This window comes from Giraffa tippelskirchi, chromosome 12 (genome assembly GCF_054371585.1).
Source record: "Giraffa tippelskirchi isolate mGirTip1 chromosome 12, T2T-mGirTip1v1.2.pri, whole genome shotgun sequence".
In the NCBI taxonomy this organism is placed as follows: domain Eukaryota; kingdom Metazoa; phylum Chordata; class Mammalia; order Artiodactyla; family Giraffidae; genus Giraffa; species Giraffa tippelskirchi.
In genome coordinates this window covers 14,890,079-14,916,552 of record NC_137286.1, presented here as the reverse complement: position 1 = coordinate 14,916,552, position 26,474 = coordinate 14,890,079, and the positions used below count along the sequence as shown (strand labels likewise).

The 26,474-nt window shown below is 37.7% G+C and overlaps 1 protein-coding gene and 1 pseudogene across 13 annotated transcripts in view; one reads left to right on the top strand and one right to left on the bottom strand.

Annotated features, from left to right (window-relative positions):
* The window catches only part of LOC145529023 (uncharacterized), a 1,122,255-nt gene that overhangs the window by 1,005,699 nt on the left and 90,082 nt on the right, over positions 1 to 26,474 (bottom strand). For 2 of the 12 annotated variants that reach the window (XR_014070847.1, XM_081548505.1), the window contains one exon: positions 25,654 to 25,687. The exons of the other annotated variants lie outside the window; for them this stretch is intronic. The gene's annotated coding sequence lies outside the window, so the exon portion shown is untranslated. The remainder of the gene's footprint in view (positions 1 to 25,653; positions 25,688 to 26,474) is intronic. 12 annotated transcript variants of the gene reach the window in all.
* Positions 9,893 to 12,517, top strand: LOC145529024 (ribosomal protein eL22-like pseudogene; annotated as a pseudogene). Its single transcript, XR_014070848.1, has one exon. The product of XR_014070848.1 is annotated as a ribosomal protein eL22-like pseudogene (transcript).

The following is a 26,474-nucleotide window of genomic DNA, read 5'->3' as shown; positions in this document are numbered from 1 at the left end:
GTGGCAGTCTGAACTACTTTTATGGGGCATTTCTTCTGAGTTTCCTTTGGCCAATCACTTTGATTTGCCTGATTCAGGGTCCATATTTGGTATATCTCAGGATCCTCCCAAGTGTGCACACACATCTCTTAGCCAAGATGGAGTTTACTTAAAAGGCATCTGGGAAGAGCATCCCTTGACATTGCTCACCTCTTTGGCCTGCAAGGAGCCTTTCTGTGCATGTGTGGTCAGGGAGGTCTCCTGACTTCGAGAATGAGAGATATGTGTTCTGGGCAGGGCCCAGCCTTCTCCCTTAATTGCTCTGCTATTCTCATCTTGGAGTTTCAGTTAACAGAGAATGAATCTCTGATAGCTTTACCCTGGTGGTAGGGGGGTGGGGGCGTCTGCCTCCTGCCTCAGTTGGAGCCAGAAGATTTATGATTATGATTCCCAAAACATCATGCTGTTATCTTACCACCAACCAATCAGAAGAATGTCCATGAGCTGATCACGCACCCTGCAACACTTATCCCTAACTTTGCTTTTAAACAAAAGTTCCTATCTTGTTTAAGCCATTTTTATTTTGATCTCTCTTAAAGTAGTCAACTAGTATTCAAGCCAAAAATCATTACAAACTATTTTAGGATTGTCCCGCTTGTTACTTATCTGAGATTACTTTAAAAGTTGACATGTGACTGATACATATACCTATTAAAGCACAAAATCTAGTCCAGGGATTGATTAGAAAAAAATTTTTTTAACTCATATGCTAATTACATTTCATTGCTCATCAGCAAACCTGCTTGTATTTTCATGCATTCTGAGAAATAGCTTAGTGAATTGAAATTTTAGAGTTGAAATGTAGTTACTTAAAAATAAGATGTGACTTTTTTTTCAGGAAAAAGCAAATTAAAATGGGGGGTCTCCCAATTTCACTTTTATCTCTTTATATTTAATATCCACATAAGAAAAAATGAAATTCTGTTATTAACAAAGTAGTATAACAAACATACAAGATATTTTGTCAACCATGAACACTGGTGAAACAACAGTCTGTCTATCTGCTGAGAATTTTACTTTGATAACATCAAGAATTTATGGTGTATGCCATCATTTCTTTAATCTTCATCATTCGAAGATGTTCACTACATCATTGTCAGTGAGGTATGAACAAAGCTTCTAACTCTAGACTTGTAAGATTTACTTCGCAATTATTTGTTAATTTCTGTAATTTTTTTCTCCTATAAATTAGTTATTGGGATGCTAAGCTAAGTCACGTCAGTCGTGTCCGACTCTGTGCGACCCCACAGACAGCAGCCCACCAGGCTCCGCCGTCCCTGGGATTCTCCAGGCAAGAATACTGGAGTGGGTTGCCATTTCCTTCTCCAGTGGATGAAAAGGAAAAGTGAAAGTGAAGTCGCTCAGTCGTGTCCGACTCTTTGCGACTCCAGGGACTGCAGCCTACCAGGCTCCTCCGTCCATGGGATTTTCCAGGCAAGAGTACTGGAGTGGGGTGCCATTGCCTTCTCCGGTTATTGGGATGAGATAAGTGAAAATTTTACAAGAAGATCTACAAAACAATTTAAAAAAAAACCTCTAAATTGTTAAGTTCATTCAGCAAACCTTTGTTAAGCAATATACTGGGTCCAGGAGATTTAGCAATGACTCAGATAAGTTTTTCCCTCAATGATGATAACAGATTCTTGGAGAAATAGGTAAAGAAAATAATTATGTAAGAAGAGGAAGAAAATTTCAATCACCAGAACTTATTAGTGGAAGGCATTTGTTGTTGGAAGATTTGGTTGTGCCACATTAGATGAGGGTATGACCCCCAGGTTTCATGCTCCAATTTTTTTTTAAATGTTAATTATAAAGAATAATGTGGCCTACTAACTGATTAAATTAGTAATGCAAATATGTGTATAAAACTGAAGCAGATCTGATTTCTTATGCAAAACAGAACTACCAAGAAGGAGGTTGCTTTTGACTTATCAGATCTCCTTCACAGGATTTCTCAATATGGTAAGAGGTCAATAGACTGGAAGGCAGAATTCAAAGACAGTGAGGGGAAGGAGTGGAAGAGATTAAGAAGTTCTTGGTAGGACCCAAATTGTAGAGTCCTATAAGCAATATTCAACAGTTTGCACCTTATCCTACAATGAGAGAAATGAAAGATTTTAAGAAGAAAAATGAGAATCAGATATGCATTTATAATGATCATTCTAGCAGCAATATAGTGGAAACTCTTCCGTGGCCAGGTAATAAATAATATGGCATACCCAAAGGCAATGCCTTCATGATGAGAAGAAAGGATGGACTGAAAAGATATTTCTAGACCTGATCAGCTGGATGTAGGAGATAATAAAGAATTTGAGATTTAGGATAACTCTCAGGATTCTTGCATGGAGAACTTGATGTTGAGTTGAAGTCTGTAGGATCAAAAAATAGGTGTTCTGTTTACTTTTCCTTCTTTTCTAACAATTGCAGAGATCTGAACAGTATTTCATAAGCTAAAAGGAAGGAGCTAGTGGAAGTAAAATATTTGAAAATAAGAAAGACAAGAGCAACATTTGTGATGCTTAGCACCTGGAACATAGTAACGATGTAATAAATACTTGTTATTGTGGATTTCCCTGTGGTCCAGTGATTAAGAATCTGCCTTGCAATGTAGGGTATGTGGATTTGATATCTGATCAGGGTACTAAGATCTCAGAAGCCACAGAGCAACTAAGCCCAAACCACAACTACTGTGTCTAGCACTCTGGAGCCCTTGCACCACAACTAGAGAGCCAGTGTGCTTCAACAAAAGAACCCACATGCCACAACTACTGAGCCTGCATGCAACAATTAGAGAGTCCATGCACTGCAACCAAAGATTCTGCATGCTGCAACTAAGACCCAATGTAGCCAAATAAATACATATTTTAAAATGTGTATTTGTTTGTTCTTGGAATCAAAATTACTTTCCTCTCAATGATTCAAATTTCCAAATTCGTAAGGTTTTACTCTATTTTATTTTGAATATTACATTACTTTTAACAGGATAATTTTCAGTCCTATTTTGATAGCCTGATTTTGAGATGAATAGTCATAATAAAAATAATAGCTACCATTTAACAAGTACTTAGTATGTGCTTTACAGAGAACCTCACTTCTTATAAAACTCCTTTAAGTCAATGTTATTTACAAATAAGAAGATTGAGACTCATAAATATGAAAAAATTTACCTGTGTCACAGTTAGTAAGGGGTAGAGCCAAGTTTCAAGGCCAGGTCTGAGGTCTCTATAAATCTAAGTTCTGAATCATCATGGTCTATTGCCTCCTGTAAAATTTGTAAATACAGGCCTTTCCTGAAACTCTTCTATGAAAGTTTTAGGGTGAAATAATTTAAGTGTTGGTACAAGGAAAAAGATAATTCATAATTACAATTGAAATCAATTGATTTGTCTGTTCTTCAAAGTCAAGGTGAGTTTCAATCTTGTCAGCCAAAGAGTATTGTTTACTTTTTCATCTAAGATAGCCATTCTCAGTTGTCAGAAGTCTAAAATACAAACAGTATTGAGTATATAATTCGATGGTTTATTGCTACTAATATTAATAAATTTTGTTTAAAATGCCTTTACAAAGTATTTCTATCATAATCACAGCTTAATTTTTTGTTTAAAAATATAAAAAGAACACTTTATGAGCTTTGTAAATTTTGTGTGATGTTGGAAATTATTTATGTATTACATTTGATAGGTGGCACGGATACTGTTCAGAAGTGAGAATGCAATTGCAACTATAAAATAAAATGGGAATTTTCAATAGATCAAAAAAAATGTTTTCAAATTAAATGTCACTGATATGCAAGTATGTATTTTTCTTAATTGCAGACTTTATGATTTATGACAACCTTGTAAAACATAGGGGGAAATGATGGTTTTCCAAATCATCGCACTCAATTATTATTGGGTGTCAAAATCCTGAAATTTCAACCCCAAGGAAAAAGATCATCCAGGTTGGAATTACCAGATTATCTATATGCACATCCAACCCCTGTGAGAAGAGGATTCACCAGCAGCTTCCAAGGCAATCGCCCTTCATCAGCAGGAGAGAAGAAAAACAAAACAAAACAAAACAAACAAACAAAAAACCAAAAACACCCTGATTCAAATCAGTTAAGATCCCCTTTCCCTGGTAGCTCAGCTGGTAAAGAATCTGCCTGCAATACAGGAGATCCCAGTTCGATTTCTGGGTTAGGAAGATCCTCTGGAGAAGGAATAGGTTATAAACTCCAGTATTCTTGGGCTTCCCTGGTAGCTCAGAAGGTAAAGAATCCACCTGCAATGCAGGAGACATGGCTTTGATCCCTGGGTTTGGAAGATTCCTTGGAGAAGGGAATGGTTACCCACTCCAGAATTCTTGCCTGGAGAATTCCATGGACAGAGGAACCTGGCAGGCTACAGTCCATGGGATCACAAATAGTCAGACACGACTGAGCCACTTTCACTTCCGCAGGAAAAAAAAAAAAACCTTCATTTTGGTTTGAGAGGCCCTTGCTTCAAACTGATAATTCAAAGTCCTCTGTCCTTATTGGTTTTATTCCCCTTAATTTCTTGTTTTTGCCTTTTCCCCTGGGAACTCCCATGGACAGAGGAGCTTGATGGGCTACAGGCCATGGGGATTGCAAGAGTCAGATGTGGCTTAGGGATTAAACCACAACCAGCTGACTGACTCCTCTCTCTGCAGGGGCAGAAGTAGCTGAAAAAGCGCTGTTCATGATGTCCACTAATATCCTGACGTCCCAGGTACACTATGCCCCTAACTGCAGAGACCCAGAGACCAGGTCAGTCCATTTCCCTGACACTCGCCTCATTTAGAGCTGATGCACAGTGGCTTCTAGCCTATCTCTTGACAGAGGTCAACTCTAGGGAAACAGGGCAACCAAGGAAAGTAAGAAATGAAGGAAAGAAAAGGCCTTCACAGTGAGTGAGGGCTTACATTTTACTGAGTCTCTTTTTGTTTGCTAATCAGGGCATTTTTGCCTCAAGGTGGAACCCAGAAGCCGTTGAAGCTATCAATATCCCAATTTTCTTCTCCCATTCCCCACATCCCTTCTGGCACATATTGTCTTTGATTGTGTTTCTCCAAGAGCTTTATTTTACAGCTGGGGCAGAAAGATGCATCTGCTTTACTAAGAGTATTAAGTCAGGAGGGAGGTGTGGAATGAAAGGGCAGTTGGGGAAGAGGAAAGAATAAAGACCAGGAACAGGGGAAGTTTCTGGAAACAGGGGTTCACACTGGGAACTGTTTAAGAGAGAACTGCTAGCCCTGATAACAAAGTGTGACACTCAGCAGAAAAGAATTAGACTTTCCACCTCAGCAGAGAATCCAGAGATTCTCTGGCTTGCCAAGGACAGGATGCCCTTAGAGATGTCACCTTGGACATAAATGTTGGCATTCCAATAACAGGCACTGTCAATTGGGAGCCCTTCCCAAATGGCAAACTGGACTGTAGGCCTCTGAGGGTCTCATAATGGCTATTAGGAGGGCCTAATACGGGTCAACTCATTGGTAAGAGTTCTAACTACCATAATGCGGTATTTAAGAGTAAATATGTAACCACATTTTGCGATCACAGCCTGGTAAAGTCTGACACATCATGTTATACCTACATGTCCATTCATTTCCTGATTAACCAACCAAAGCATCATTTGACATATTAATGTCATTGTGTAATATCAAAAACCCTTTTTTCTGACTTCATTCTGGGCTTCATCTTTAAAATCTTCACAATTTAATTAAAATTTCTGTTTTTGAAGATGGCTGAATTCCAGGATTTTTAAGGCAAGTGATGGTGAGGCCAAAATAAAAGGCATGGTAAGGTCATTTCTGCAAAATTTTCAGCAAATATCAAACTTAATTTAGGATGCAAGGGTGGACGTGAGGAGGAAAGCCACAGTTATTGTCTAGGTATCAGACCAGAAGCCTTCAGATGCCTGGTAAAGAGTAAAGAAAAAAGTAGCCACAGGCAGTAACTGGCAGAGACAAAAGAGCAGAGGAAACAGGATCTAAGAAGACTCCAGCCAGTCCAATTCTAACTCCAGGGTACAGTACCTTATAACCAAGATGCTTGTTGAGAACACATTTGATCAAACACCTCTTGAGGTGGCTTAAAGCTATGGCCCTTTACCTGAGACTTTGTGTCTCCTGACCCTTGTGACTGAGGGCTGCATATACCCCTGCCCCATTTAATGAGGATGTGATTTACTATAATAATATAATTTAATAAATGATTTAAATAATATAATTTAAAGGCTTGTTGAACCTGGCTCACTGACCCAAATATCATCTTTACCAAAGAGATGTAACTAGTTAGTTATTATCAGCCAAGATGCTGGGTCCTCAAGATAAGCAGCCACTGCTCCTCCCCAAGATAAAACTTAATACTTACTGACTCGAGAGAACAAGCCAAATCATTATCTTAGTTTTGTGGGCATTAAGCTGTGTCTCTGAAGAGCCAATAGCTTCTTATTCCACTTATTACTGGCAGATGCTCTCTGCAAAAAGCACAGCATTCTTTGGCTAAACCCAAATCAGTAATGAGATACACAACCAAATATCAGAAGTAAGAGGGGGGCATCAAACCAAAGACAGAAAAACCAGCTGAAACAACTGGTTTTGTTGTTCTAGTTCTGAAAGGAGGATCTCCTCATCTCGACAGGAGTTCACTGTTTTTTGGTGACCAGAGAGAAACATGCTGGAAGGAGAGTATATTATACAATTTTTATGCCTACAGTTGCCTTTGGCAGCAATCATACACACACACACACACACACACACATATAGGCATACGTAGATAAATAGATAGAAAGATAGATGGGTTTAACTCCTAAATGATATTTATTTATAGCTTTTTTAAGTAATCTAATGACAGAGTCAAAACTGAACACATAAACTTTTCATTCTTAAAATATATCGAAACATATTTGTAGAGGTTGCAAATAAAGTAAAAAAAAAAATTATCTGGGGTCTATTGTAAAAGAAGAATTGCACCAGAGCAATTAAACAGTCAAGTGCATGCTAAGTCACTTCACTCATGTCCGACTCCGTGAGACCCTACGGACTGAGTATAGCCTACCGGCTCCTCTGTCTGCAGGATTCTCTAGGCGAGAACACTGGAGTGCGTTGCCATGCCCTCCTCCAGGGGGTCTTCCTGACCCAGGGATTGAACCTGCATCTCTTGTCTCTCCTGCATTGGCAGGCAGGTTTCTTACCACTAGCAGCACCTGGGAAGGCCAAGCAGTCAAGGAAAACTTTTATTCAAGATTGTTGCAATAGGGGAGAGAGACTATCGCAATAGGTAGAGAATGAACACAACTCACTGAATAAAATGCAGGAAGATTTTTAAGTGTGGCAATGAGCTAAAGGAAAAGTCCTGGGGGACATCAGGGTAGAGATTGGTCAATGTGATTAGGCATTTGTATTTGCTAATTGATGTTTATTGAAATTAGACTTCTACCCTCTCAAAAAGAATGGGACAGGGGGACTCTATTTTTCTTGTGGACCAAATTTCAAATACTGGCTCCCAAGTTGTTGAGAAAAACATTCTAGAGTTGTAGAAGATTTACATCTCAAAGGGCAAAGAAAGAATTTACAATAGCAAGTTTTCTAAAGTAAATGCTCTAAGAAAAGGGAGATCAGGGGTCTATTGTCAAGAAGAAACTTTCCAAAGTTTAGTCCAGCTGAGAGGAATGTTAGGCCACCCTGGTCACTATTTTCAGCCTTGGAAAGAACATAATGAAAACTATCTGCATCTGGTTCAGTAAAGATTCCCCTTTTCTCTGGTTTAGCCCCATAATTCTATTTTGCAGGTTAATTGCTTCAGTGAATGATTATTCTTAAGGCAAACAGCAATCACACTAAAATCCTCTTTGCAAATGCTGTCTTCCATTTTCAACTTAAATCCTCCTTGGAGACTTGCTACAAACCAAAAGCACATTCCCTTCGATATTTAAACTGAGAGTACTCTCCCACTTAGGTAATTACTTCAAGAAGAGGAGATCCCAAGTTTAATTGTCCACAAAAGGCTTTGGGAAAATCTTTTCTGCAGAGTATTTACACTATATGTAGGAAGCTTTTGACTCAGCTGGCATCACAACTTAAAACTTAATAAATGTTTCACTTCTTTCATGTATGTATCTGTCACCTATCACTCAATGGGACTAGAAAGCAGGAATGAAAGACTTCTGACAACTATTCTAACAAAAACATAATGAAATTCTTCTGATGAATCCCATTTTAACAGATCATGGCATCAGATTGGCAAGTCCAGGAATTCATTTGATTACTGGAGCCTTACAAGGGAAAATGAGGTCTGAGAAAACCAGCTGATAAAAAAGCACAGCAAAGGTTGAACAAATCAGAAAAATGATCAGCCTAATGAGCCACAAAATTATTTATTTGCTTGTAAAAAAGAAATTAGACATAGTTCATCATACATAAACCAATACCTGTCTTAGTTGATGGAACTCAGACAAAAAGAAGTAGGGTAGGGGTGTTCAGGTGTGCAGCCTTTGGAGGGGATTATTGGATTTTTAACAATTTGAAAAGCCTTGAGACATACTCTGAGGCAAAATAATTAGGAAACCACTGTTGATTGAATACAATATATTGTCTGACAGGGATTCCAGTTTGTTAAGGTGGTTTCTATACAAACAGGAAAGGGAAGCATTGAATCTTAGTTCATTTTGTTATTTGGCTTCTATTTGTTCATGCCTATCAGAATGTGCCAAAGCTCACCTTGCTACTTCATCCTTCTCCATCAAAATAATCCACTTTTTCCCCCCTAAAATAAACTACTTTGACAATGGAAATTAAGGACCTGCTTGTTTCTCCAGACTAGCTTTAATTTTACAGTACTTATTGCACATTTCTTGGCCCAGTTGTGGATTGGCAGTGAGGCTCTTGTTCTGTGTTTTATTCACAGACCATCAATGTTTTACACATAGGAAGTAACAGTCCATGTACCATGATCCTTCCTTAGAACAAAAGAATACATGTACCTACTCTTTTGTCCACTGATCACATCTGGTACAGATGCAAGATCCAGTTTTATATTATAGCACCCAGTGAAGAGAGTTGCTTCAGTGTGATGATTAGCCTGTATTTCAGTTTAACACCCTTTTTACATCTCTATCTGGCACTGGAAGCCAGTGTCTTTTTCTCATATAATTACTGAATGTAATCCTCCAAAATAGTACAAGATGCATTATAAATGACCAGCATAGTAAGTATTTATACTGTAGAGGCAAGGAGACCTTTGATGTTCATCATTAAAACAAAAACAGACTGGTTTTGAAGGGTTTTTTTTTTTTTTTTAATAATCATAAGCTCTCAGGAAGATATAAAATGAATACATAGATTCCCTTGTACCCTTAACCTAGTTTCCCCCAACAGTGACATCTTATACAACTGTAGTATAATATCAAAACCAGGAAACTGACATTGGTAAAGTATGTTCACTAGACTACTGACTATAGACTACAGAATTTAGTTCAATGCATGATACAGGGCACTCGGGGCTGGTGCACCGGGATGACCTGGAGGGATGGGATGGGGAGGGAGGTGGGAGGGGGGTTCTGGAAGGGGAAAACATGTACACCCATGGTGGATTCATGGCAATGTATGGCAAAACAAATACAATATTGTAAAGTTAAAAAATAGATAAATAAACTAATTTAAAATAAAAAATAAAAATAAAAAAGACTATAGAATTTATTCCATTGTTATAATATTTTACATTCACATGTTTATATGTATGTATGTGCTTTGTAGTTCTATGAAATTTTATCCGAAACATATAGATTTATAAAACCACCACCACAATCAAGATACAAATCTGCTCTCTGATTGCGTGGCAAGCCTTCAAGATGGCACCGAAGAAAGACAAGAAGCCTAAGAAGTCAACCTGGAAGTTTAATTTGAATCTTACTCATCCAGTAGAAGATGGAATTTTTGATTCTGGAAATTTTGAACAGTTTCTGTGGGAGAAGTTTAAAGTGAATGGAAGGACTGGAAATCTTGGGAATGTCATTCACACTGAACGTGTCAAGAATAAAATCATAGTCGTTTCTGAGAAACAGTTCTCTAAAAGGTATTTGAAGTACCTTACCAAGAAATACCTAAAAAAGAACAATCTTTGTGATTGGCTTCCTGAGATTGCATCTGACAAGGAGACTTATGAGCTTCGTTACTTCCAGATTAGTCAAGATGAAGATGCATCTGAGTCTGAGGACTAGATGACACCATCCTTTATAGGGCTTTGCTTGCTAATAAAACAAATTAAGCATACAAAAGAAACATCTTGAAATGGACCTTTAGCTTATCAGTGAATACAAAACATACTCTGTATGTTAAACATTCATCTCTTTTATTTAAGTGTATGCTGTTTATATGGTGCTGGCTTTCCTTTAATACTTTTTTCTATTCTTATTGGAGTATAGTTGATTAACAATGTTGTGTTAGTTTCAGGTGTACAGCAAAGTGAATGAGTTATACATATATCCACTTGTTCTTTAGTCATATAGACCATTACAGAGTACTGAGTAGAGTTCCCTGTGCTATACAGCAGTTTTTCAGTTTATGTTTTAGGTATGCTAAGTCGCTTCAGTTGTGTCCGACTCTTTGCAAACCCATGGACTGTAGCCCGCCAGGCTCCTCTGTCCATGGGATTCTCCAGGCAAGAATACTGGATTAGGTTGCCATTTCCTACTCCATCTGTTTTATGTATAGTAGTGTGTATATGCCAGTGTCAATCTCCCAATGTATCCCTCTCCTCTGTATTCCCTGGTAATCGTTAAGTTTTCTACATCCAACTTCTGTTTTGTAAATAAGCTTTTGTTCCTCCCCCCTTAAATACTTTGTATAAGCAATATTTAAATAGCTTATAGCTAGTGGGATTTCTTTCAGGATTTCTGTAATGCACTGATTTTACAGATGTCCTCAGTTAAAAGTATATAGCAAAAAAAGCACAATTTTAGGTGTAACAATATAATAAAATACTTAGATTCAAAAAAAAAGATACAAATCTGTTCAACCACTGCCAAAGAACTCCTTCATGCTACCCATTTATGTTCACACTATACATGTACCCCATCCCTACCATGTGAACACTCATCCATAAGTTTTTGTATGAACATAGGTTTCCATTTCCTTGGGCAAAATGCCCTAAAGAGCATTTTCTGGATCATACAATAAATGCACACTTACTTTACCAGAAAATTGTCATATTGTTTTCCAGAGTGGGTGTACCATTTTACATTTCCAATAGCAATATATGAGAGATCCAGTTTCTCCATGTTATTGGTCGCATTTGGTACTAATGCTATTTTTTATTTAGCTATTATAATGGTGTGTAAGGATATCTCATTGTGGTCAGATTAGATTTCTGTACACTATGCCCCCATTAATAAATTATAGCCTTCTACATATTTCCTAGCATTCACCAGTATAGATGCACTTCATATCCGTAAGGCTTTAGTTTTCTCTCTCTTACCCAACGTTTTCTCCCTTACAGACACATAATTTTACCCAAACATTATCTATAAAACTGCTTTTAATTTTGTCCTTATCTTTAATCATATGTCCAAAATACTGTAAGACTATTTGGTTTGCATTTAGGAATGAGGAAGCAAAGTTAAATGCTTTAAGGCTCCATAAAGCATTCATGATATGGGTCTGATTTTGTAAATGAAGTATTTACAGGCCTGAAGGTAGGAAAGAGCATGCTTGTAGGGGCAGTTTCCTTCAGTCAGGCCAGTAGCTGTGGATTCTACAGCCTATCAAAAACATGAGGGTCATCATGTTTTGGGAGACAGTTTGGGACTGGGGAATGGAACTGATTCATTTGTCGGGATAAAGGATTAATGAGGATGTGAGATTTGGCTGTGGTAAAATCAAAGCAGAGACAAAGATTTGATTCTTATGGCTCCTGAGTAGCCCAGGAAATCAATCACCTGCTGTGACATCAGAGGGGACTTTTTATTACAGCAGCTCCACAGTGGTCACTTGAGCTCAAACCATATGTCTTAAACGGAAAGGCTTCAGTACAACCTACCCATTTGTTTATACTGTCTTCATAATGTATCACCATGAATCAGTAAGGCTACAGAAAAAGTTCTAATGGTAAAAATAATTTAAAATACAGACGAGCTGACATCTATTTGCATATCATATATGAAATAATATGATATAATATAAAACTGCTGCTTTATTTAAGAAAAAAACAGTTCTAATGGTAAAAATAATTTAAAATACAGAAGAGCTGACATCTATTTGCATATCATATGTGAAATAATATGATATAATATAAAACTGCTGCTTTATTAAAAAAAAAAAAAAACCTGCTTTGCTGCTCAAAACTCCAGACCAGACAAATCCATACAGTAAAAATATTCTTTATAAATCTGTGCTGGATTTCCTCAAAGTTTGATTGTTCAGAGAAGCGGAATAGGGAATGTGAGTTCATCAATAGTTTTAAATCAGAGAAATAATCAACCTTATTATGGTGAAATCCACCACGTACATGCTAAGTTGCTTCAGTCATGTCCTACTCTGTGCAACCCTATGGACTGTAGCCCACTAGGTTCTTCTGTCCATGGGATTCTCTAGGCAATAATACTCGAGTGGGTTGCCATGCCCTCCTGCAGGGCATCTTCCTGACCCAGGGATCAAACCCACATCTCTTACATTTCCTGCATTGGCAGGCAGGTTCTTTACCACTTGTGTGTTAGTCTCTCAGTTGTGTCTGACTCTCTGCAACCCCATGGATTATAGCCTGCCAGGCTCCTCTGTCCATGGGATTCTCCAGGTAAGAACACTGGAGTGGATTGCCATTTCCTTCTCCAGAGGATCTTCCTGACCAAGGGATCGAACCCTGGTTTCCTGCATTGCAAGCAGATTCTTTATCCTTTGAGCTATAAGGAAGTCCTTTACCACTAGTGCTACCTGGAAATCCACCACAGCAGAATAAAAAAGATAAAAAGACTTTGTCATGAAAATAAGGTAATAATGGTATATACCACCTCAAATTGGAAACAACTAAAAAGATTTATAGATTTAAAAAAAATAATAATCATCAAGTGTCTACCCAGAAGAAAAATCTTCAGTTGATGAGCTAATATCAGCTTTTCTAAGAATGGGGCTTAAAATTTGGCAATATGGATTCTAATATACAGTTTGCTATATAACACATAACATCTCATATGAAACTTGATACTCAAAATCAGTACAAACAGAATTGGAACAATTTTCTTATTTTTAAAATTATGTGTGTGTGTGTATGCATATGTATGTATATAGTCATTAATGATGATCACATAACCAATCTTAAGTCTCACTTGACACAACACACCTGGCAATTAGGAATTTGATGAAGTCGTATCACCCTGTATCAGCACATCATAAGCAAGCAAGGGAAAATTTCAGAAGAACTTTAGGAATACAACAGTTAGAGAAAGAGAAATGTGGGGCAGGGAGAGTGGGTGGGAGATAGTTTCAAAGAAGAAGTAAGGGAAAATGTGTCTTCAAGGAAGATATGTTCTTTCCTCCAAAATTATAAAATATACCCATCCCAAGATGATAGACTCCAAAAGTGTCATATATGATGCCATCATAACAGCGACCAATGTCAGTCACCTAGCTGTTGTTAGAATATACCAGACGCACACATATAGTAGTCTTAAAGAGAGAGAGTTAAAAATTAAAGCTCAGTCTGCCTAATTTACATTTTAATACAAATTCTAAATAGGTACTTTTGGTACATATTCTAAGACATTTGGTTTTAATTACAAAAGGTGATTTGAGAACTAATATTTTTCCCTAAAAGAAAAACTAACATACAAGTTTTCATTCTGGATTTTGTAGCTAAAAGAAAATTTTCTTCAACGGCTTGGTTGAATTCTACTAGTAATGCGTCTACGGCAGCATAACACCATTTTCATCATTTTTCTTCAAGTAGCTGAGTTGACTAGAAGTTTGAGGATAAGGAGGAGATCTGTACAGACATTCAAGACTCAGATGTTTCACGTTCCTCATTGACAGTGAATTTGAGAGATATACAATATCACTAGGAACCTGCCTTATGTACGTTGAATCATATCTCCTGACAACTCTGAGAACAGAGTACTCAGGATATCTATTTAAGTTTGTTTGAGGTTTTTGTGGCGTGTGCGGAGGGATTCAATGTGATCATGTGCTCAGACATATTCTAGTGAGAATTTATGCTTCTTGTTTCTATGTTTTTTGCTAATCTGAAGTGATGAGTTTCTATACTGACTTAAAAGTTTTTTCACATAATTATCCTAAACCATAAGTGACACTTGAACCTTTAAAATCAAAATGTTGATAGATAGATATTGAAAACTTGTGTTTAAAGATAGTGACCGAGCTTCCCTGGTGGCTCAGTGGTAAAGAATCTGCCTGCCAAGGCAGGAGACGCAGGTTCAATCTCTGACTCAGGAGGATCCCATATGCCATGAAGCAACTTAGCCCATGTTCCATAACTATTGATCCTGTGCTCTAGAGCCCACGAAACACAACTACTGATCCCACATGCAGCAACTACAGAAGCCTGAGTGCCCTAGAGCCCGTGCTCCACAGCAAGAGAAGCCACCACCACAATGAGAAGCCCGCACACCACAACTAAAGAGTAGCCCCACACTCTGCAGCTAAAGAAAGGCCTGTATAGCAACAAAGACCCAGCACAGCCAGATATACAAATAAAATTATAAAGATAGTGGACACAGTAACATAAAACAGTCTCCAATTAATGTAATTTTTCACTCCACTCAGGTAAGATGTTAAAAGAACCATAAAACTTTTATAATGATGACTTTATTGGAAAAGAAAAATGGCATTATAGTGATATTTAAAGCATTATCATGGAAGACTACTTTATTAAGATATATATACCCCTTTAGACATTGTTCTTTCAGCTGTCCTAGGCTGTTTCTCAGTCAAACTAATAAGTCTGAACTGTTTTCTAATTCCTGTGTAAAGATGAAGGTATTGGAAACTTACCATGAATACTAAAGAATAAACACGTGCACTAGGGAAAAGGCACCTGTGCATTGCTATTCTCTGTCTGACTCTCTAACTGCCACCATTAATACTTTTTGTGTTTCTCACAGCTGTCAGAACGTGTGGGCTTCTGCTTTATTCTCAGAGCCTAAACACATCTTTTCAAGCTACATGGTTTGCATGCTAATATTCAACCAAGGCATATTATTCACTCTAATTTTGATCTTATCAAAGACAGGACAAGGATTTTAAATGCTATGACCATTCATACTAATTAGAAGAACTATTTAACAGCCTGCCTTAGCTTTCTCAAAGAATAAGGCATAAATAAGAAATAGACCTCACAATTAAAATGGTAGTAATAGCATAGAAAATTTTTAGATGTTCACATTTATTTATTTTGTGTTTTAAATCAATTGGGTACTAGTTTCAAATAATCAGAAATTTGAGGATACACCATTTAGACAAGGTATTATCACAGGGGTTTCAAGCCAGTGTTACCTTGGAGATCATTCATGAACGAGGAAGCTTAAAAAAGATAAACATCTACCCAAAGTCACATTGTGAGTTAATGGCAGAATTAGGACTTAAAACCACGCTCTTCTGTCTCCTGGCCACACAATATAAGCTAAAATCAAGCAGCAGAAAAATGTAAGCCACTTTAAAGATTAAAGCACTTAAAAGATATTTTTTAATTGACTAATTCTATATAGAATCTCTATGAAAGTCACAATGATTGAATTTTCTTCCTTACAAGCTTTTTTATCAGAAGTGATCACATCACCTTGGCTAGATCTTATAGTAAGAATTTTAACACACCCCATCAATCAATGTGCTACTCTCAAATATCATGCTATCCTGGTGTGGCCTTTTGCCACTTTATTTAGAATACTGATAATCTCAATACTTACAGAGAAATGGCTTTCCACACTTTACTCACTCAAACAAATATGCAGAATGTTAATTAGCTCATGCCTTCATGCTTAGTCACTCAGTTGTGTCTGACTCTTTGTGACTCTTTGGAATGTAGCCCACAAGGCTCCTCTAGCCATGGAATTTTTCAGCAAGAATACTAGAGTGGGTTGCCATTTCCTCCTCCAGGGCATCTTCCTGATCCAGGGATTGAACCCACATCTCCTATGTCTCCTGCACTGCAGGCATATTGTTTACCCACTGAGCCATCAGGGAAGTCTGTTAATTAGCTTACCATTACTTAAATTATTTGGTCCACTAGGAGGCTTACTTAAGCAGAAACATCACTTCGCAGCCAAAGGTCCATATAGTCAAAGCTATGGTTCTTCCAGTAGTCATGTACCAATGTGAGAGCTGGACCATAAAGAAGACTGAGTGCTGAAGAAATTGATGCTTTTGAACTGTGGTGCTGGAGAAGACTCTTAAGAGTCCCTTGGACAGAAAAGAGATCAAACCAGTCAACCCTAAAGGAAATTAACCCTAAATATTCACTAGAAGGACTGATGCTGAAGCTCCAATACTTTGGCCACCTGATGCAAAGAGCCAACACATTGGAAAAGACCCTGATGCTGGGAAAGATTGAGGGCAGGAGGGAAGGGGGTGACAGAGGATGAGATAGTTGGATGGCATCATAGACTCAATGGACATGAGTTTGACCAAACTCCAAGAGATAGTGAAGGACAGGAAAGCCTGGTGTGCTGCAGTCCATGGGGTCGCAAAGAGTCAGACACAACTGAGCAACTAACAACAGGAGGCTTACAGTCTGCCCATAAGACATCTAGGTAAAGTACACAATTGGATCTCTAAACACATAGACCTCTGCAATCTTGAAACACAAATTAGACAAGGAATGGGACTTCCCTGGTGGTCCTTTGGCTAAGACTCTGCCCTCACAATGTGGGTGGCATAGGTTCCATCCCTGATCAGGAAACTAGATCCCACATGCCACAACTAAAACCCTGCATGCCACATCAAAGATTGAAGATCCTGTGTGTCACAACTAAGACCAGGCACAACCAAATAAATTAGTTAATAAAAAAAATTAGATAAGGGTCAAACCTGAAAGCAACATGCTGAGCTTTCTTGCTGTTTTAATTGTGTAGAAGGGTCTACATGTAAAAGAGAAAGAAACATGAGATAAAGGATTCCTAAAGAACGTTCAAATTAGTGATTTTATAAGGAGAACATGCTAAATCAGTTGTTTATTAAGATAGACTGATAAGAGTTTGTGAATTTTCTACAAGATATGAGAAAAAATGTATATATTAACTGGAAATTTTTTGCAGCTATGAAGACAAATAGGGTAAGTCTTTTGAATTCAAGAAGTTATTAATTTCTCATATCTGTATTAACTGGAAATTCAGAAGGGCCAGTAGAACATTGCCAGACTGGTAGAAGTGAAAAAAGGATTCCCTCCATTAGTTAATCAGCACATAACACTCTGGTAGCTAAAGTTGGTAAAGAATCCACCTGCAATGCAGGAGACTTCTGTTTGATTCCTGGGTCGGGAAGATCCGCTGGAGAAGGGATAGGCTACCCACTCCAGTGTTCTTGGGCTTCCCTTGTGGCTCAGCTAGTAAAGAATCCACCTGCAATGCAGGAGACCTGGATTTGATCCCTGGGTTGGGAAGATCCCCTGGAGAGGGGAAAGGCTACCCACTCCAGTATTCTGGCATGGAGAATTCCATGGACTGTATAGTCCATGGGGTCCCTAAGAGTCGGACACAACTGAGTGACTTTCACTTCACAACACAATTACTGAGGATATGTCGTTAATTTATTAGATGAACTACTTAGAGTTCCATACAAAATATACAATGTAGTAGGGAAAAAGAAAACTTGAGAAAAAAGGAAGGACCTCAAGAAGTAAAATACACACGGGGCCATGATACACTTAAAAGATGCGAGAATCAATAAATTTTCTGTTCATTTTTTGGTCTGATCCCAGTGGGGCATGAAAGGAAGTGGAATTTTTTGCTTCAGTTTTAAAGGAAATGGGGCAACATAAGCAGTATAATTTTCCTGTTCTAAGGCTAAATTATATTCTCAGATATCCAGCTTCTGAGAACCAGAATAAAGATATCTATTAAGCTTTTATATTACACATTCACTCATATTATCACTGGTTTTTTTATAGTCAATACACAAGGAAAATCAACAGTCTCTTCTCTGTTTCAACCAGGAAAAGAGGGCAATGAGTAGATATCTTCAATTGGAAAAGAACCATGGCCTATAATTTCAAAGTGCTCTTGTACATTAATCTCTCTCTTCTTAATCATCAAACTAATCTTGTATGTCAAATGACTTAATCACTGTATTATGTAAGTGTCAAGGATTATACCCTGAACACAAAAACAGATAGTAAAAGGCTTCTAGCCCTAGTCCCATCATATGCTTGGGCAACAGTCATAAGGTATACATAAGCCTGTTTGCAAGATAGAGCAACAGAAAATAATACACCCTTTGAATGAAATACGCATTTAAGTATATGGCATTTTCTCCAAGTGATCTAGAAATCAATTATTTTCAATCCAAATTTATCATATTAACCACTAAAATAAGGACAAAAGACAATGAAAATGAGTTGGAGAAACTTTAGATTATGAAAGTGAAGTTTGACAAAAACATTTTCCCCCCATAATGGAGAGAGCTTGTTGTATTATGCAGTGCTATTCAAGTATTCCCAGGCACATACCAGTGGTTCTGCTCTATAGCACCCACATCCTCATAACAAGCAATGAGGTGTGTTTCTGTTATGACTGTCACCATTGTTTTGACTGTCTTTAACCTACTCGGCAATTTGTGAATCCTTTTGTCAGAATCTGCACCTATAAAGTGGTCACAGCATGGCCTCTGTTGATAAACTGTTCTCACTTCACTGACAGATATATTCCGATGTCTCAAATATAATGACAGTGATCTCACAGTGACAGCTAACACTGGAAAAATTTAACAATCCAATTTTAACTACAAGATACAGAAGAATGCCCAGAAGACCCAGGTGGATTGAATTCATGGGTCTCAAGGTACAAATGCAAACTCCTTCTAGCAATGTTTGAGAATACCTAGTTATATACATTCTTCCCAACATTAAGTATTACGCTATTTTAAAATCTTTGTCAATTGGATTAATTAAAATAATATCTTGTAATTTATCTTTTTTCTTATTTAATATTTTCATACCTTAATTTGTCATTTCTGTTTTTCACTTGTTTATTCTCTTTGCCTGATTTTCTATTGAGGACATTGTCTTTCATTTCTTGAATTGGAAGAGCACTGTATGTACATAATATCAATTCTAAACTTGAGAATTTATTAAAGGATAAATGACCAATATCTCTTTGATCTAAAATACCTACAACAGGATGAAAAAAACATTATTATTAAAACCCCAGAGGAGTTGGTAGGGGAGTAATGTATTTCTCTGCAGTCTTTACTTGAAGAAAGGATTGCTTTGGAACTTTAATTTTTGGAAGTTTGAGGTATAGTATAGGCATGAGAAAAATAGTGGAATGTTGTGGGTATGTGATGTGATTGGAAGCGATCTAAATACCCAGCAATATAAGATTGGTTAAGTAATCTTGTGGTAGGCAGCTTCTAAAACAGCAGCCCCCAGTGATACCCAGTCCATTGTATCCTCCTCACCCCTTTATGCTGGCTGGACCTATGACTTGCTTCTAACTAACAGAATATGGCAAAAGTGAAGGGATGTTACCTCTGAGACTGAGGTATAAAAAGATTCTAGCTTCTGTCTTGGTCATCCTTCTTGTTCTCTCACTTCCTCTGACAGAGGAAGCAGCTGCTACGAGCTGCTCTGTGGAGAAGTCCACATGGCAAGGAACTATGGGTAGCCTCCAGCCAACAAGTGAGGAACTGAGATCTCAGACCAATGGCCTACCAGGAGCACATTCCCACCAGCAAGCATACATATGAGTCTGTAAATTCTGCCCCATTTGAGGCTTGTGATTTCTGTGATTCATTTAAAGCAGATGTTTGTAGCTTTAAGCCACTAAGTTTTGGGGTAACTGGATAATGCAGCAGACATTAAAAATTATAATGCGGATGGATGTGTGGCATTGGGAGGGTGATGTGGATATGGGTGTGTGTACATGTAGCCTCTCCTGATGCAACACATGCAAAGCCAAGACCCTAAGGACCTCATAAAAGCTCACACCTTCTCTATCCCTTCTAGCACTTTTCACTTTCCATCTCTTCTGAATTACCAATTTTTATGCACCAGGTAACCCTCTGAATCTTGACAAGTTTCACTGAGTACACACTAATTTGCTGCAGCTGCAGTTTTGACTCTGCTCTCACATATCCTTTCCCCTTATGTTTGACTCTTGCAATTCTCTTTCTCACTCTGCCTTTTCCTTAGGTCAGTCTTAAAAGAGTTTCATTGTTGTTTGTTGTTTAGTCGCTGAGTTGTGTCTGACTCTTTTGTGACTCCATGGACTGTAGCCTGCCAGGCTCCTCTGTCCATGGGATTTCCCAGGCAAGAATACTGAAGTGGCTTGCCGTTTCCTCCTCCAGGATATCTTCCTGACCCAGGAATCGAACCTGCATCTCCTGCATTGGCAGGCGGATTCTTTACCACTGAGCCACCCAGGAAGCCTTCATTAGAGTTAAGGGGCACTAGAAACACTAGGACTCTATCCATCAGCCCCTTAACACACCTATAGCACAATTACTGACATCCTTAAAGGAAGCTTTTAAGTCTTCCCAAAGCTAATCCCTTCTAAATAATCTGTGCCCCTTCCCAAAATCAACTATGGTAACATGATTTTTTTTTCTTTTTTTTTTTTTAAATTAGTTTATTTTCTATTTTTTAACTTTACAATATTGTATTTGTTTTGCCATACATTGACATGAATCCACCATGGGTGTACATGTGTTCGCCTTCCAGAACCCCCCTTCCACCTGCCTCCCCATCCCATCCCTCCAGGTCATCCCGGTGTACCAGCCCCAAGCACCCTGTATCATGCATTGAACCTGGACTGGCAATTCGTTTCATGTACGATAATTTATATACTTCCATGCCATTCTCCCATATCATCCCGCCCTAGCGCTCTCCCATAGAGTCCATAACACTGTTCTATTTATCTGTGTCTCTTTTGATGTCTGGTAACATGATTTTAATATTGAGTAATATTATTTCATTCTGGTCTTTAAACAATTAATAAAAATGGCATAAGTGATAACTCTCAGTTCAGTTCAGTCACTCAGTCATATCCGATTCTTGCGACCCCATGGACTTCACTGTCCATCACCAACTCCCAGAGCTTATTCAAACTCATGTCCATTGAGTTGGTGATGCCATCCAACCATCTTACCCTCTGTCGTCCCCTTCTCCTCCTGCCTTCAATCTTTCCCAGCATCAAGGTCTTTTCAAACGAGTCAGTTCTTCAAATCAGGTGGCCAAAGTATTGGAGCTTCATTCAGCTTCAGCATCAGTCCTTCAAATGAATATTCAGGACTGATTTCCTTTAGGATGGACTGGTTGGATCTCCTTGCCATTCAAGGGACTCTCAAGAGTCTTCTCCAACACCATGGTTTAAAAGCATCAATTCTTCAGCACTCAGCTTTCTTTATAGTCCAACTCTCACATCCATATGTGACTACTGGAAAAACCATAGCTTTGACTATATGGACCTTTGTTGGCAAAGTAAAGTCTCTGCTTTTTAATATGCTGTCTAGGTTGGTCATAACTTTCCTCCCAAGGAGTAAGCGTCTTTTAATTTCATGGCTGCAGTCACCACCTCAATGGACATATGTCTGAGCAGACTCGGAGTTGGTGAAGGACAGGGAAGCCTGGCATGGTGCTTCATTCAATGGGGTTGCAAAGAATTGGACACAACTGAGTGACTGAACAGCAACAGTAATCATATAAGGAAGTTATTGTTATCCTCACCTTACATATGAAGAAATTGAGGCTCAAAGAAATTTGATAATCGACCTGGGATCAGAAAGCCTAGATTAGATGTTGGCTTTTCACCATCTCTAGTGACCTTAAATGAATCAGTTAACCTCTCTCAGTATGAACTGATGTTCTAAATGAAGATAATATAGTTTCCTCTCTGTTCTTTTATCAACTGTTATCTATGTGGGAATGACTACAGAATCTGTCTCTCTTAAATTTTACCTCCAGATTTGTATTTCCAAATGCCTACTAGATAGATTTTCTTGAAAATAAATGTCCCAAATTGAATTCATTACCTTACTTTAAAATATCTCTCTGCTTCCTAAATTCTTGACTTCATTAAGCGACAGCTATATCATCAGAGTTACATTCAACTCCAGGCATTCAGGACTCCCACAGCCAAATACACACACTTCCATAAGCAGATACGTAATCCTAAAAGAAACATTTCCCAGAGCAATCTTCTTGAGTATGTCTTTATGGTCACTCTTTTCATGCTCTCATGTCCCCTAGGCTGCAAATGAGTGACTCTCTCATCAATAATCACTATCTGCCCCAGTCTGTCCTCTTAATAGTCATAACTGCCATATATACTAAAACTGAGTCTGATCATGTCACTGTACTGCTTAAAAACTCTGTTAACTTTCACTCTTACCAGTGCAATACAAAGTCCTTAGCTAGGCATTCTAGACCCTTGTCAGTCACCCTCAACTTCTTGCCAAATGCCACCTCTAATTGCTCTTCCCCACTGAGCATCAATTCAGGAAACTTCCTCTGCATCATTCTCTGAAATTCCAACCTCTTATTTTGCACCTGGTCAAATGCCTTCAAGATCCAAACCAAGTGTCATATTTTTCCCTGACTTCCTCTGGCATCATCTCCTCATCCTCCTGACATCCAAGGTACTTTTGTCCATGTCTCTAACATAGTCCCTAATTGCAAAGGAAGTTAATGTCCAATACATATCTTTCATCAAACGAGAAGCTTCCTAAATGTAAAGACCATGTCTGAGTCACACTATGTCTCCTGAGTCTTACTTTATCATAACACCTGCAATACATTTCTTAAGCCACAAAATTAGAGAAAATAAGGTCCATCATTTAAAATCAAGAAAAACAATGACAACTAAAATTCAATATGTAATGTTAATTCAAACTCAGCAAGGTTCCCATTCATTTAAAATTAAGGAAAAATAAGATCCAAAAAACTCGTCCCCTAGGATTAAAACACATTATTGTATAATTATAGACTACATTTTAAAAATTGAAGTGTGTTGCTTCTTTAGGGACTTGATTTCTTTCATTCCATTTACTATTTTTATAGCATATATGATAAGCCTCCTAAAGTCATTTCCTAAGTAACTACTAGAATAAAAGAAATTTAAATTAAATCAAGTTTTTCCTAGGAATACTAAATTATCATTGCCTATGATTACTCACTGTATATTCTGGGTCACTATGATTCTTGGTTAAAAAATTAAATTCTATGATAAAAAACATTAAAAATTCCTCTGCAATAAAGTAATCCTAAATGAATTAATAGCAACTTACAGATATATAAGCTCATTAGTTGCAATATTCTTCATTGTTTTAGCTATCAGAGATGAGTTACAAATATTATAAACAGTTTGAAATATATAATTGCTTTATTATTATATAACATGTCTTATAAAATATTAAATTTTAATTATTAAACAATGCACTTTAAATTATAACATAATCTAAATAATTATTATACAATCTGTCACTAAATTCTATGATCTTTATGATCCATGTTGACCCATCCAGAGTTATTGTGAACTGTAATTTGAACCTCTGCTGATACTTAGAACTTTTTCTGAGCAATGTTTTTCAACAGACGGAACAATGTAGATGTTAAACCCACTGTTCTTCTGAAGAATTTTACAAATCTTTTTATCTCTAAATTACATTTATCAACTACACTATATTGTAAAGAGCATTTCAAATTCTAAGTAGTTGTGTAGCAGTCTTATTTGTCCCCCAGCATGTGGGATATTAGTTCCCTGACCAGGGTTTGAACCCACATCCCCTGAATTGCAAGGCAGACTCTTAACCACTGGGTCACCAGGGAAGTCCTACAAATAGACATTTTATCTACTTTTCAGGTATATTTTACTTTGTCAGAGACTGCTGTTTATCTACTCAATATCCATTCTCCCCCTCTTCCCCATTAATGGGATTCCAATTCTGTTGGCAGCATCCATGTGCTCAAAAAAAGAAAAGAAAAAACAGCACCTATATTTCCTACCTCCCTTGAAGATTGGGATGGTCATGAGACATAGAACAGGCCAATGCCATGGAAATGGAATTTGTTGTTGTCTTCTGGAGAAGCCCCAAAATAGGAAATTTAACTCAGCTGACACAGTCATTTTTGAACTTTGCTCTTGTCCCTTCTTCCTTCTTTAGGTCTTGAAAAAAGGGCCTCAAGAATTGCAGACATTTTAGCCCTGACACCTGCAGCCACCAAGGCAACACCAGCAAGCAGATTTCTCATACGTAGGAAAAAAAAACAAACCTCTATCTTATTTATGCCACTGTTATTTTAGTTTTCTGTTTCATGCAGCCAAACCAAATCCCCGAGAAATCTGTACTAATACAACAGTGCCAGTTACTAGAATCACATTGCGTACCTATCTGCACAAAAGAACAGCACTGCTTTCACCCATGGGTTTTATTAAATTTTAAATTTCAGCACTTTAATAAAAGTCATTAGACAGATCCAATTTTGTCTATAAACGAAAAATTTTTGGGAGAGCAGGTCCCAAAAAAATAGTACAGTATACAGTAGAGAAGCAAGACAATGAAAGAAAGGAAGGTCAGCAGCCTCAGAGACAGATTCCTCCACAATAGAGCACTGGAAAAGGATTAGGTAGAGTCCAACAGAGCTACTTCAGAAAATAATGACTATGTTTAAAAAAAAAGAAAAAGAAAAAAAGGAAGGAAAAGACTATGAACATCAGAGCCTTTGAAATGTGTAGAGTGTTATAAAAATAATGATTTGTTCTGTTTTTCTTTACATTGTGGCTTCATTATTTTGTTTGAAATTCTCAGAACATCAGACATATTCATAAACACCAAGTCATATATAAAAGATTTTGAATTAATTGCATCTTTCACTGAATATTTTAAATGACTACTCTATGCCAGACACTAACTATTCTAGGTCCTGAAGACAGGTCTGAAAAGGAGACAAAGTTTTTGTTACTAAGGAGGTCACAGTCTGAAGCAGAGGAGGGGAGACAAATGTACACAAGTTAGACAGTGGTGAGTGCTGAAGAGGAAAAAAAAGGGAAGAGTTGAGAGATTCAGGACTAGGTATGATTTGCTATGAGACAGTGAGGAAACCTCCCTGAGATGATTTTAAGTAAGTAAATGTTAGTCACTCAGTTGTGTCCAACTCTTTGCGACCCCATGGACTATAGCCCACCAGGCTCCTCTCTCCATGGAATTCTTCAGGCAAGAATACTGGAGTGGGTAGCCATTCCCTTCTCCAGATCTTCCTGACCCAGGGATCGAACCCAGGTCTCCTGCACTGCAGGTAGATTATCGTTGGAGCCACTAGGGAAGCCCAGGTGACTTTAATAAAGATCTAAAAGGAGTAAGCGAACAGCTTATGTCAGTATCTAGGGAAAGAACATTCCAGGTCAGTAGGGGAGGGGAAATGAGCAGAAGCAAAAGTTGGGAAGTTGGAGTGCTTACCTCACAGCTCAGAGTATAGTTGGAGGTCAGCAGGCTAGAGGGGAATAAAGCACTAATCTGAGAACAATGTGATTGTGTCACATCTCAGACAGCACATCTATTTGTCAACATTCATCCATAACATAGTCAACATTCATCCATAACATAAAAAGCTTACGTTAGAGCATCACAGTTTGCAGTGATATTGGAGGAGGGATGGTTCTTAAAAGGAATATTTTTTAAAACAACAACAAGAATAGAATTCTTGATATATCATAAGAAAATTTGCTTTTAAATAATTGGTCATAAAAAAACAATATTTTCATATTATTATCAATTTTTAAAAGGGAGTGGACTCAAATATTCCTTGCACTTTTTAAATCTCAGGGTTTCAAAACTGTACTGGACATATTAAGTACTAGTTTCAGCCTTTAGAAGATTTTTATCCTGTAATACAAGTAATTTTCTGAGAGAGTATTGCTTGTGTGAAGAAAATTAAGAGCCTGTCTCAATTTAGGAGTATGTCTGAAAGAGTATCCCTTAGAAGGGTTATATTCTTAGGGGTCAGAAATAGTAGATTGAGGTTTGTAATGTGTATCAAAATGGAAATTTTATTTTGATAGATTTTATATCATTCCAATTGCCCCACTGAAATGTAGATATAAGAATACTAAAACCTGCTACATTAAGATTTTCAGCTCGTTGCTCTAAAATGAATGGATCTTGACTGCCTATGTGCTTGGGGTGAGTCATTTATCCTCTTATTCTCCCACAGAGAATTTGATTGCATTCAAACTATCCAGCTGGAGAACTCAGCTACCTTTGGAAAAGTTGATATCAAA